The 14,322-nt window shown below is 46.9% G+C and overlaps 1 pseudogene; it reads left to right on the plus strand.

Annotated features, from left to right (window-relative positions):
- The first annotated feature begins 4,041 nt into the window (after positions 1 to 4,041).
- LOC149124728 (antizyme inhibitor 1 pseudogene) lies at positions 4,042 to 5,394 on the plus strand (annotated as a pseudogene).
- The last annotated feature ends 8,928 nt before the right edge of the window (positions 5,395 to 14,322 follow it).

The raw sequence follows: 14,322 nt of genomic DNA on the forward strand, positions 1-14,322 counted from the left end.
TTCTCATAGGTCTCAATTTGAAAAATGTTTCTCAGGGGATCTAGGACATGCTTTGGATGTGGGAAACCAAGTAGTCACACTCAGAAATCTCTAGGCCTTCATCCTCAAAAGGAGGAAGGTGGCTTGGTTCTCTCCCCCTTTGCCTGCAGTCTTCTTTTCTCAATACTCACCTTTGTCAAAGCCTGTTTACATTGTTCCCTCCCAAGGCCGCACCCACTGGCTTCGTGTGAAGATGTTTCGAGCAGTCGTGGTTTGGGGTAGTCCAAGGAAAATGAGGAAATGGCTAGCAGGTGAGGCACACTAACACCCTTGTTCTGCTGCCCACTGCTGCCGGCTAGGGTGGCTGAGGAGCGGCCACCACAGGGTGTCCCTGACGGTGGGGTCCTGGCGAGATTCCTAAGCACCAACCCCATCTCCCCATAGGAGTTTCACTCTGGGCTTGGGTTTGTGTTGTCCTCAGAGTTGGCTGGTTTATCAGATGGCAGCCAGTGTCCGCTGGTGCCCCTGGGCCATCTCTGGGACGAGGACAGACCCAGACTCAGATATAGCCTAGGGAATGGAAAGCAGCACAGGGACCCCTCCCATTCCACCCATGTGGGACTCTGGCCCTGGCCCTTTTGGCTGTGTTCCTTGGGATTCCCCCAACCCACTGAATAGACTGAGCACCCAAAGAAACAGGAAGTACAAGGTGGCTATCTGTGGAGCTTCCAACCCAGGAGAGGAGACCAAGGACACTTTGATGCAAAGGCAATTTGTTGGTCTGGATGAGGCCTGCTGGTTATGTATTTATTTATGAGGCAGAGAGAGAGGCAGACAGAGAGATAGTTAAACAGCTTCTGTTCACTGGTTCAGTGCCCAAATGTCCACAATGGCAGAGGCTAAGGCTGAAGTGGGGAGATAGGAATGCAATCCAGGTCTCCTATGTGAGTGGCAGGGACCCAGTTACTTGAGCTATCACCTGCTGCCTCCCATGGTCTGCACTGGCAGGAAATTGGAGTCCAGAGCCAGAGCTGGGAATCAAACTCAGATACTCTCATGTGGGATGTGGGTGTATTAACCGCTAGGCTTAAATCCTTGGATGATGCTGTTATTCATTGACTTAGTTTTATCCAAAGCAATAATGCTATCAAGTTATACAAGTTTGTAAAGAAAATGCATGAAGTTGCTGTGGATTCGTTCTGAGAGGAGGAGTGTGGTGGGGGCAAGAGGCGCGGAGTCACCACACAGACCCTGGGAGGTAGGTGAAAGTGTGCCAGGGCCAGAGGCGAGCAGCCTGCAGACTCATTTATTTCAGTTGGTACAGCAGCTTAAATAGCCAAGGCATTCAATCTGGTCCAGAGGCAGTTTATGCCCTAACCAATCACAGCCTGTTGCCAGGCAGTATCCGAAGCCATCCAATCACAGCCTGTTGCCAGGCAGGCTCTGTTGCCAGGTGGGTTTCGAAGCCATTCCTGAGTAAGTGATGCTAGCTTGCCAGCAGCCATCTTGGCATGGCCTTCTCATTCCACCACACATGAATAGTTCTTAGTTCCTTTGCACTAAAGGGGGAGCTGGCACACAGTAAGGCCTTGAATCAGTGTTTGTTCTTACATCTTCCTTCCTTGTTATTTCTCCTGATGTAGCTCAGGGAATCATGTTGGAGGCTATATTAAAAAATATACTGCACTCATATTTGAAAAACAAAAAAAAAGAACACCCTCTGTCTAGTCTGTATTGGAAAGCCAAATATTTCCACTGCATGCCAGGGGAGAATGGACTTTATTTAATGACCCTCTTATCTTGGTAGGAATATTTTTTCTGGGTTTTACTGTCTCACTGAGTACAATTTAGGCAAGTCACTTTTTTCCCGCTATGGATCTTAGCCCAGCCCACCCCTTAGAAACAGGGAGATGTAGATGTGTAGGAAGCAAATTCATTTGAAAACAATTTCAGAAGTGAAAGGGTTCCTTGCCTCCCTAAGTTGAAACTCTGGAGCACCCCATCAATGCAATGCTCTCACCATATTTTATTTGCTGGAGGATAAATTCTGTGGCTTGAAGGTAGAGGAAGGCATTTGTGTTTCTATAGTGGGAATCTAAATGAATCATTCATTACCTGTGAACAGTTGTGAAAAAAACCTGTGACTTCAAACTTGTGGAAGATAATACCACAGACGATAAAAGCAAGATGGGAAAAGTTGAGGGTTGGTGTTTGATGCAGTGGCTTAAGTTGCCTACTTGAAACATCTGCATCCCATATTGGAGTGCCTGGTTAAAGTCCTGGCTATTCTTCTTCTCAACCAGCTTCCCGCTAATGCACATCCTGGGAGGCAGCAGATGATGGCTCAGGTATTTGAACGCCTGTCATCTACATGGGAGATGCAGATGGAGTTCCAGGCCCCTGGCTTCTGTCTGGCCCTGCCCCAGCTCTTGTGGAATTTTGGGAAGTGAACTAGCACATGGAAGATTCTCTCTCTCTCGCTCGCTGGCTCGCTCTTTGTTTCTTTGCCTTTAAGTAAAATGAAAGTAAATAAATAAAATTTGGAAAGTATGGGAGAAGTCATTATTTATGCTCTTGTGAAATTTTCCCTGTTTGGGTACATGATAACTGATTTATTCCAAACTACTCTAGGCATTGGCAATTTCTATGTTAATCTCTGACTCTTTTTTTAAATTTTTAAAATTTTTTTATTTGAAAGAGTTACAGAGAGAGGTAAAGACACAGAGAGAGGTCTTCCATCCACTGGTTCACTCCCCAGATGGCTGCAACGGCTGGAGCTGCACCCATCCGAAGCCAGGAGCCAGGAGCTTCTTCCGGGTCTCCCACGTGGGTGCAGGGGCCCAAGGACTTGGGCCATCTTCTACTGCTATCTCGGGCCATAGCAGAGAGCTGGATTGGAAGAGGAGCAGCCAGGTCTCCAACCGGCACCCATATGGGATGCCGGCACTTCAGGCCAGGGCTTTAACCTGCTGTGCCGGCCCCATCTCTGACTCTTACTATTTGATGTGACTCCAAACTCCTGCTTCAACATGAAAGCATAGTTTGTTCCTCAGTATTCTAGGGGAATTGGCTCCGGGACCCCCTGGACAGAAAACTTAAGGGTGCATACTGTTTGCCTGTAACTATGCAATCCTCTTGTGATGGTTAAGCCATGTCTAGATTACTTATAAGACCTCATGCAGACTCTGCCTCTTCTCCTGGCCGTAGCATTCCTCTTTGTTTTCTCTCTGGTCATCTCCTTCTCTGCCTCTTCTCATCTTTCTTGCTGTGCTGCTCTGCGGCCGAATCCTCTCCAGTCCGCGCCTTTCTTCGTCTGCCTGCGCTGCTCCATTTCTCTCCAGCCGCCGCCTCCACTGCTACACCAACGCCCCCCTGTGTTGTTCCCACAGCCTATGGCCCAGGCTGCCTTGGGTATTTCTGCTCAAGTTAACCACATCCCTCTTTTTTTTTATTTTTTATTTTTTAAGATTTATCTATTTATTTGAAAGGCAGAGTTACACAGAGGCAGAGGCTTAGAGAGAGGTCTTCCATCTGCAGTTCACTCCCCAGATGGTTGCAATGGCTGGAGCTGTGCTGATCCGAAGCCAGGAGCCAGGAGCTTCCTCTGGGTCTTCCACATGGTGCAGGGGCCCAAGGACTTGGGCCATCTTCTACTGCTTTCCCAGAGAATTGGATTGGAAGTGGAGCAGCTGGAACTCGAACTGGCACCCATATAGGATGCCACACTGCAGACGGCAGCTTTAACCCCTAAGCCACAGTGCAGGCCCAAACCACATACCTCTTTAAAAATTCTGCCAAGAAAAAGAAGACCCCATTATCTCACAGTGAACTTTCTGACTAAGTATACAACTACCCAGAGGGCCTAGAAGAAGTGCTGAATGGAGAGCAGTTCAACTTCAACGCTGAGCCACCTTGGGAACCTAGCTGATGATGGGGGGGTAGGGCTTCCATCTCCTAACTTGTTCATTTTGTTGCATATTTTAAAGACCCAGACATAGGCGTGGTAGCCCATCTCTTATTTTTACTGGCTTATGACTTTCAGCTTTGTGGAATACAGCTGAGATGAAAGGAGTTATTAACTATGCAGACTACTCCATTGGCCTGTTGGATGAAGGAAAAAACCTTGGAAATGTTATTGATAATTATGTATATGAACATACCCTGACAGGGAAAAGTGCATTTTTTTTTTTTTTTGTTGCACAAGATCTTGGAAAGATCGTGAAGAAACATAATCAATGGCAGAATGTGGTGGCTCAGATAAAGCCGTTCTATACAGTGAAATGCAGCTCTGTTCCAGCTGTACTCAAAATTTTGGCAGCTCTTGGACTGGATTTGCTTGTTCCAGTAAAAATGAAATGACTTTAGTGCAAGAATTGGGTATGCCACCAGAAAACATTATTTACGTAAATCCTCACAAGCAGGCACCTCAGATAAAATTTGCTGCAAAAGTTGGAGTGAATATCATGACGTGTGACAATGAAATTGAATTGAAGAATATTGCCCATAATGATCAAATGCTAAGGGCTTACTACATGTTGCAGCAGAAGATAATATTGGAGCTGAAGAGGGTAACATGAAGTTTGGCACCTCACTGAAGAACTGTAGGCATCTCTTGGAATGTGCTAAGGAACTAGATGTGCAAAATTGGGGTTAAATTTCATGTTTCAAGTGCTTTCAAAGAATCTCAAGTATATGTCCATTCCCTGTCTGATGTATGATATGCTTTTGACATGGCTGGAGAATTTGGCTATTCAGTGAGCATGTTAGACCTGGGTGGACGCTTCACAGGAACTGAGTTTCAATTGGAAGAAGTTAATCATGTTATCAGCCCTCTGTTGGATGTCTGGTTTCCTGAAGGATCTGGTAATAAGATCACTTCAGAACCTGCAAGCTACTGTGTGTCTTCTGCATTCACACTTGCAGTTAATATCACTGCAAGGAAAGTTGTTGAAAATGGTAAGCTTTCCTCTCGAGTAGAAAAAACCAGATGTGATGAAGCAGCCTTCCTGTATTATATGAATGATGGTATTTATGGTTCTTTTGCAAGTAAGCCATCTGAGAACTTAAAAGCCATTCCAGAGGTTCACAAGAAATGCAAGGAAGATGAGCCTCTGTTTACAAGCAGCCTTTGAGGTCCATCCTGTGATGAGCTGGATCAAATTGTGGAAAACTGTCTTATTCCTGAGCTGAATGTGGGAGATTGGCTTATCTTTGATAACATGGGAGCAGATTCTTCCCATGAGCCATCTGCTTTTAATAATTTTCAGAGGCTTAGCTATTTATTAAATGATGTCATTCAGTGATTGGTATGAGATGCAAGATTCTGGAATTACTTCAGACACAATGACGAAGAACTTCTTTGCGCCTTCTTGCATTCAGCGGAGCCAAGAAGACAGCTTTCTCACTGAAGCGTAAACAGGCACTAATGCTTCTTTAGATGTGAAGTTGCAGGTTAATCTTGTCTGGTTTACATTCCAGTGTCAGGGGGAGAAATTTAGACAATCTTATTTGGTAATTATCTTGGAAACAAAAATGATTAGTAATAGCCAGTTGGGACTAGACGAAATCAGTTTTCATCTATAATTCATTGAGGGTAATGGGAGGTTTAGATAATGTATCCAGATTTCAACTTACCAGTTTGTCCTACTACCCCTAAGCATTTAAAATAAAATAATGCAACAAAATGGATGACTTAGCAAAGATGGAAGCCCATTAACTGGGTTCCCCATTAAACCGTTTACATACAAGTACACAGTTTTTATACTAAGAATTCGTGTTTAAAAGTCTTGTAGGGCCGGCGCCGTGGCTCACTTGGTTAATCCTCTGCCTGCAGCGCCGGCATTCCATATGGGCGCCGGGTTCTAGTCCCGGTTGCTCCTCTTCCAGTCCAGCTCTCTGCTGTGGCCCGGGAGGGCAGTAGAGGATGGCCCGGGTGCTTGGGCCCCTGCACCCGCATGGGAGACCGGGAAGGATCACCTGGCTCCTGGCTTCAGATTGCTGCAGCTCCGGCCGTAGCGGCCATTTGGGAAGTGAACCAATGGAAGGAAGACCTTTCTCTCTGTCTCTCTCTCTCTCACTGTCTATAACTCTACCTGTCAAATAAATATTAAAAAAAATTAAAAAGTAAGTCTTGTAAAGTTGAGGTCTTTCATCCAGATATCAAATGTCAGTGGAAGATGACCAGTGTGACTTCATTAGATATGTCTAATGTATTTAGGATGTATAAATTTGTGCTTTGAACTGTGGTTTAATAAATGTAAAGTTACATCATAGTGTTTGTTGTATTTGACCTAATGTAACCCTTGTGTGGTTGCAATAAAATTTTGTGTAGATTTTACTGTTTTTTCAGGCTAAAACTTTGGGGAAGGGGCTAGCTAGCAAAGGTAGTCTTGGAATAGATGTGTATATGGACTTTGTCGAAGGTTATTTTTCTTTATAGCCCATTCTAAGTTTAGTTTGGCTCAGAACTTTTCAGTTATTTAATTAGTAATTTAAAGTGGTAAATCATTGTGAAGCTCAGGTTCATTATAGAGAGCTGATGTGCAGTAGTAGGTGTGATGTTTAACAATTCTAACACCAAAAATGTTTATCTTGCACAAGCCAATTGTAATCACTAGGTGTTTTTGTATAGAAAGGTTGCATAGAGTACCTTAGTAAATTCTTTGAATCACACATCTTTTGGCTGAAGTGGAAGATTCTGTTAAATACTTTGGATAATTGTTGAGGGAAGGAAATAAAATTGTAGAAAACTGCAGAGCACTAAGACTTAAAGAAGGGCTACATCTCTAACCAGAAACCTAATGCTGTTTTGCAGGGATATTTAAATTCATAGTGGGTGGTGGGGTAAAGCACACTTACTTTCAGTCATTTCAAGTTTAGGCCTTTTTTAAAATTTTTTGACAGGCAGAGTGGACAGTGAGAAAGAGAGACAGAGAGAAAGGTCTTCCTTTTCCGTTGGTTCACCCCCAAGTGGCTGCTGATCCGAAGCCCGGAGCCAGGTGCTTCTCCTGGTCTTCCATGGGGGCGCAGGGCCCAAGGACTTGGGCCATCCTCCACTGCACTCCCGGGCCACAGCAGATAGCTGGACTGGAAGAGGAGCGACCGGGACTAGTACCCGGCGCCCCAGCCAGGACTAGAACCCAGGGTGCCGGCGCTGCAGGTGGAGGATTAGCCTATTGAGCTGCGGAGCCAGCCAATTTAGGCCTTTTTTGGTTTTGGTTTGAACTATTCTCTTAGTTTCTTAATTCCCATTTGTTCAGCTTAGTAATTACTTTTAATTCTTTTTATACTAAAATTTTATGGTGGTTAGGGGAAGGGAGTTAGCGTCATTAACCTGACAGTTGTTGCTGGGAATTTGCTTTGTTCATTGCTAATACATTTTAATCCTAGATCTCAGAATCACAATAGTAGTAAACAACAAGGGTCATTTTTTTCCTATCTTACTCTATGTTCAGATGTGAAATTTCTGCCTCCCAAGAGGAAATGTGACTTCACTTTGGTGCCAACAGACAGAAAATTCTACCTATGCTACATAGGAGAAGTTTGGAATGCACTTAATAGCTGGTTTTTGCACCTGATTTCAAGGTGGAAAGAAATTAATCATGAATCTCTAATAAATTTCAATCTCAAACCAGTCGGTGTTTACTATTTTTGATTTGATTATGCCTATTTGAATTTCATGGATTCTATTAGAAAAGAAAATTAAGACCTCAAAGTCCTTGGCATTTAATTGCCTTGGACTTTTCCAACGTGTAATATTTATGGGGTTTTATGCAAAATTCCAAGCTGCATTACAATATATTTTTTTTAAATCATAACAAGGAGGGGGAATTATTTCCTGCCTTCTTTACGCATACATTGTTGTGGTCCAGAAATGCCAAACCTTTAAAAAGATGGTACAGCTTGGGGCCGGTGCTGTGGTTTAGCTGGTAAAGCTGCTGCCTGCAGTGCCAGCATCCCATATGGACGCCGGTTCAAGTCCTGGCTGCTCCACTTCCAATCTAGCTGTCTGCTATGGCCTGGGAAAGCAGTAGAAGATGGCCCAAGTCTTTGGGCCCCTGCACCTGCAGGGGAGACTGGAAGAAGCTCCTGGCTCCTGGCTTTGGATTGGCTTAGCTCTGGCCATTGTGGCCATCTGGGGAGTGAACCAGTGGATGGAAGATCTCACTCTCTCTCTCTCCCCTACTCTGCCTCTGCCTCTCAGTAACTCTGCCTTTCTAGATTATTTATTTATTTATTTATTTGACAGAGTTTACAGACAGTGAGAGAGAGAGACAGAGAGAAAGGTCTTCCTTCTGTTGGTTCACTCCCCAAATGGCCGCTACGGCTGGAGCTGCACCTATCTGAAGCCAGGAGCCGGAGTCTCTTCCTGGTCTCCCATGTGGGTGCAGGGGACCAAGCACTTGGGCCATCCTCCACTGACTTCCCAGGCCACAGCAGAGAGCTGGACCGGAAGAGGAGCAACCAGGACAGAACCCAGTGCCCCAACCGTTACTAGAACCTGGGGTGCCAGCGCTGCTGGTGGAGGATTAGCCAAGTGAGCCGCGCCGCCGGCCCCAAATGACTTTTATATAGTAAAATGAACTGTAAAGCTAACTTGTATATGATTCTGAATACTACAGATAAAATGTTAAAAAAAAAAAAGGCCTCATGCAGTGTAATGCTGTGTAAGCAGTTGTTATGCTATATTGTTTAGGATATAATTAAAAGGAAAAAAGTCTGTACTTGTTTAGCACAGATGCATTTTCAGGGAATATTTTCCGTCTGTGGTTGGAATCCACAGGTGCAGAACTGATGGATGTAGAGAACCAGTTGCATTCCGGTCTATCCAATTCGACCACATTGGTGAAAAAAGCAAAAATCCAACAGGGAAGTACCTTTCTAGTTCTATTGGGAAAAATAGGAGGTTATAATATTTTATGGAGTAATCCCATTATCAAAACTTAGCATATATCTGATCCTATAAGCCTTTAAAATGTCCCAGAAATTTGATGCTTTGGTCTCTCTGAACTGCCTGCCTCTTGTACTTTGCATAGCATTAAAACTGTTGGGTTGTCTACATCATCTCACCTTTTATTTTGATAAGAACCCTAGATTTTTCTAGGTGGCAAACATAAAACACATATTTTTTTTCAATTTTATTCAGAGCCCTTTGACTTTAGGATTATCCTTTATTCTTTTTCTCTGTTTCACTTCCCACATTCAGTCCCTTAACAAATTCTGTTGGCTTTCTGTTCAACATGAATTCAGAATCTGGCCGCTTTTTGGGGTGGGCATTTGGGACAATGGTTGAGGTGCTGCTTAGGATGCCCGCATCCCATATTGGAGTGCCTGGATTCAGGTCTGGCTCCGCTTCAAATTCCAGCTTCTTGCTAGTGTGCATGGTGGGAGGCAGCAGCTGATGGCTCAAGTACTTGGATCCCTGCCACTATGTTGGAGACCTGGGTCAAGTTCCAGGCTCCTGTGTTTGACTTGGCTCAAATTCAGCTGTTGCGAGCATTTAGGGTGTGAACCAGCAGATACAAGATCTCTCTCTGTCTCTCTTTTCAAACAAAAATAAAAAGAAGGAAGGGTGTTTGGCACAGTGGTTAAGTCACTGCGTGGGATGCCTGCATCCTATGTCAGAGTGCCTGGTTAGAGTCCTTGCTCCTTTGCTTTCATTTCAGCGTCCTTTAATGTGCATGCTAAGACTGAGCAGTACTTGCATCCCTGCCGTTCCCATGGGAGACCTGGATTGCGTTCTAGGTGCCTGGCTTCCGTCTAGCCCAGTCCCTGCTGTTAGGGGCATTTGGAGAGTGAGCCAGTGGATGAAAGATCTTGTCTCTGTCTGTTTCTTTGCCTTTCAAATAAAATTAAAATAAATAAAGTAAAATTTAGGAAGAAGGAGAAGAAAGAACCCAGCTACTTTTCACTACCTCCAGCTTTCACCTTCTCCAATCTTTGTCTCTAGTGTTGGCTTCCTCACCTGCTGGCCAGTGGCTTCCAGCACACCTGGCCTCCCCAAGTCGGTGGCATGTGGCCCTCATAAAACGTTAGCTACATTTTCCCCCATCCTCCTGTGCTTCCCAGCCCACAGAGGGCAAACACCAGAGACCTCCTGGAGACTTCCAAGTCCTGATTTAATCTGTAGCCTCCGCTTCCCTGCTTCCCCCGGCTTCTCTGACCTCCTCTCCTGCTCTCTCCTTTCACCCTGCCCTCCAGTCATGGGAGCCTCCTAGCTGCTCCGTGACCTGCCTGGCACAGGGCCCTGCCCTGCCACCGCTGTGCCTGGGATGCTTCACCCTCCATATCCACAAGGCTCACTCCGGGTCTCTGCCACAGGTCCCTCCCCCGGAGGGCTGTCCAGGACACCCTGTGTAGAACAACACCTGTCCCTTTTCACCCCATCTCCCTTACTCTGCTTCCTGTGACACTCGGGCTGCATGATCGATTTTTCCCTCCACTAACAAGGAAGCTGCCTGAGGACAGAGAGTGTGTTTTATCCTCTGGAGAATCTTCACCCTTGGACGGAGGCCTGGCACCAGCATTTCAACATATATTCGTTAAATGAACAAATACCCTGGTCTCAAACTAGGGAGTGAGGAACAAACAGATAGCAGCGTGAGGAACCACTGAGTCCTAAATACTCAGGTGTGTAAGCCATGTTTCTAAAAGAGCTTCCTGTGCCGTTATTTAAAAATAAAATCTTCTTCTGAAAGGCCCTTCACTGATCAACTCTGCCATCCTGCAGCATCCTTAGAATTTTCTACTCTTAATGATTAATTTTTTAAATAAGGATTTATTTATTCCTCTGAAAGGCAGAGTTACAGAGAGAGAAAGATCTTCCATCCACTGGTTCACTTCCCAAATGGGCCAGGCCAAAGCCAGGAGCCAGAAGCCAGGGGCCAGGAGCTTCATCTGGGACTCCCATGTGGGTGGCAGGGGCCCAAGCACCTGGACCATCTTTGCTGCTTTCCCAGGTCATTAGCAAAGAGCCGGAAGTGGATCAGCCGGGACTTGAACCAGTGTCCATATGGGATGCTGGCATTGCAGGCAGCGGCTTGAACCGCTCTGTGCCCCTGAACAACATAGGAAAACACAGGGGTGTTTGGGTGACAAGAGTGAGGGAGAGGCTGACGAAGGTGAGATGCTGGAAGATGATTTTGTCAGCTGCACAGTTTGTCTTTTATGTGCAGGCTCAAGAGACTGCTACCTGCCTGTAGGGCCACACACTCAGGAGTGAGCCAGTGAACATCATTGCAGAGTTCTCCGTGCTAGACGTATTTGCACTTGATGCTCCCACAGCCCTGAGAACTGAGTATTGTGAAGTCCCGCTTTGTAGAAGAGGAAGTAGATCCTGGAGCTGTTGGGTGGGACTCAGGCCAGTTTTTCATAATTCTGAGGCTCAAGTTCGTTCCAATATACTGCCTCTAGGTCAGGCCAAAGGCTCTTATCTTTAATTGAGAGGCATAGAGAAAGAGACAGACAGACAGACAGACAGACAGATGGAGAGACTGCAATTTTCTGTAATGACTGGGGCTGAAGCCTGGAGCCTGGAACTCAGTTCAGGTCTCTCACATGAGTGGCAGGGCAATCACTTGAGCCGTCACTGTTGCTTCCCAGGGTCTACATTGGCAGGAAGCAGGAATCAGGAATCAGTTGCTGGCTATGAAACTCAGGCACTCCAATGTAGGATGTGGTCATCTTAGCCCGAGGCAGGCAAAAAGACTTTAAGCAGCAGGAAAGGAGAACAGACCGGCTTATAGGGCCTGCCCAAGAATGGATCTGGGATGACAAGGGTCCTGGGCTCCCTGTAGCCTCTCTGGCTTCTGGCTTCCCTCCCTGAGCTGAGTACAGCTTCAGAGGGAGGGAGAAGTCCAGGCAGAGCCACTGGTGCCTTGTTTTGTCCTGAGGAGTGGGAAGAGGAGAATCTAGCAGGTGCATTGGGTTTCATGTCACGGAACCAGTCTGGGCACTTGGTGGGTGCTGCAACCCAGCCCTGGGTCACAGGGAGGGTAACTGGTTTTGGCACAGAGGCTCTGGTTCATAACTTGCCTCACCTTGCAGACCCCGGCTGTGAACGCAATCTTAGAGTCAGCCCCAGTACAGGGGCGGGGCGGGGGGGAGTGAGCTGTGACCGTGGCATTTCTAAAATAGTCCTATAAGGAGTGGCACAAGAGGGCAGAGCTGGTGGCTGGCCAGTGTGCTGATCGCAGGCACAGGTGCCCTGCAGGCTGCATTCCCCAGCTTCAAGTGTCAGCTCTCACTTGACGCCGTCCACGCCTTGCCTCTCCTCTCCCTTCCACCTGGTGGTGCGGTGGGGGCCACCTGCAGGTGAAGTGCTGGGGACTCCTGCCGTGTTCAGAGGGCTCTCTTGCACTTGTGACCTGCAGGCAAACACAGTCCACATTTCAGAGGTTTGGGAAGGCTGCCTAACAAAGTGCAGTAAACTGGGTTGAAACAACAGAAATCATTCTCTCACAGAAGGGAACCACCCCCTGCCCATGTCCCCACCTCTGGGGGCTGCATCAGTCCTTGGTGGTCTTTGGTCTGTGCATCTGATCCTTGCTTCTGATTCCCTGTGGCTCTCTTCTTTCTATCTGTCTCTGCTGTGTTTGTATATGTCTGTGTCCTCTTCGTATCAAGACACCAGCTACTGGTTTTAGGGCCACCAGAGTGGCTCTTTCATCCCCTACATCTCATCGGGATGGTCCCCCACTTCATGCTGTTGGGGACTGCAGACTCAGGCTGGCCTCTGTCTGCTCGTTCAGCTCTGTTTCTCATGGCCCACACTTTGTGCTCACACTTTCTGAGTGGGCAGGGCTTCACGAGGGGCCCATGCCTCAGCACTTTTGCAGGTTCTGCCCTCTCTGCCTGAAATGCCTTCCCTATGCATCATCCCACTTCCCTTCTTCATCTGAAAAACTCTCCACCTCCTCCTTGGTGGGATCTAGCCTGAATTTTGCATGGAGTGCTGCCGGTGGCCTTTCTTGTGCGACCATCATCCTGTGTGATCCTCTGGTGTGACCTCGAGCACATGCATTGCTTTTGCTTCATTGCTGCCCAGCTGTCTGCCAGACCCTGCTCCTTAGGGCAGCTTGGGTTCCTTAGGAGATTCTCCACGGCTGCTGATGAGTGAACAAACAGGGAAATTCCCATCAGGGGACAGAGACCAAGCAGGATCTGTGTCTTGCTTCTGTTACAGTCCCTGCAATGCCTGATGCGTAGCTGGCTCTCGAATGCTTCCTGTAGTATTTAGGGACCGACTAGAAGAGCCACTGTTAGGAACCTGGCAAGATACTTGCAGTTCCAACAGAGTCATGATCCGAGGAGGCAGACCCGCCCTGTGCATCAAGCGTTGTGGGGAATATAAGAGCAGGGGAAATATCCTGGTCGGTCTCCATCCTCTGCTGGGAATTTTCCTGTTTGTTCAGCCATTAGCAGCTGTGGATGATCTCTCCCCTAGGTAATTATGCTGGGGAATCGAAGCTGCCTCTAAGGAGCAGCATCTGGCAGACAGATGGACAGTAATGAAGCATTCTAAGTGCCTGGGTTTGAGTCCCAGTTCAGCTTCCAATTCCAGCTTCCTGCTGGTGCACACTCTGGGAGGCAGCAGGTGACAGCTCAAATACTTGGGGTCTTTGCCACTCACATAGAAGATGAGGGTTGAGTTTCCAACTCCTTGCTTTGACCTGGTCCATCCCTTGCTGTTGCAGACATTGGGTAGTGAACTGGCAGAGATAGAAGATTCATATTCTCTCTCTCTCTCACCATTCAAATAAATAAATAATAATAATAAAAAAAACAAAATAAATTTAACATTTTAAACATAAGCCAGGGAACCCCCAAAGGGGTGAGACTGGGGTCTCTGACTCCCTCCCTGCTGTTTCTCCTGTTGATTTCCAAGGGCCCGCCACCTTGCTCTCTAACCCACTGTAGCAGGACTGGAGACCAGGGAACAAATGTCTCCACCTGTTGGCCACCCCACCCCTCTCACTGTCTCTCTCAGGGGCATTTCAAAATCACTGGGCTGTTGCACCCACCCCAGTCCCTCCCCTGCCTGGGCTCTTTGTGGACTCAGATCCTGGCTGGGACCAGAAGAGGTGCTCCAGGGCCCAGAGCTTAAGGCTGTGTGGCGCCTCCTGGAATTTTGTTCTTCAGGTGCCTTGTTGGTCCCATATTTGTGCTGGCCTGGGATGGAAGGAGAAAACAAGGTCTAAAGGAGGGTATAAGAGATAGGTGGACATCCATAGTCAATGGCAAAGTGATCCAAGACAGCACTCAGAACAAGCTTCTGTTCCCAGCTGCTCTCTCACATGCCTCTCTGGATGTGTCGGATGCACCATGAGAGAGCCGGGAGCCACT

This window comes from Oryctolagus cuniculus, chromosome 9, assembly GCF_051225735.1.
Source record: "Oryctolagus cuniculus isolate XC-2025 breed Fujian yellow rabbit chromosome 9, ASM5122573v1, whole genome shotgun sequence".
Classification (NCBI taxonomy): Eukaryota; Metazoa; Chordata; class Mammalia; order Lagomorpha; family Leporidae; genus Oryctolagus; species Oryctolagus cuniculus.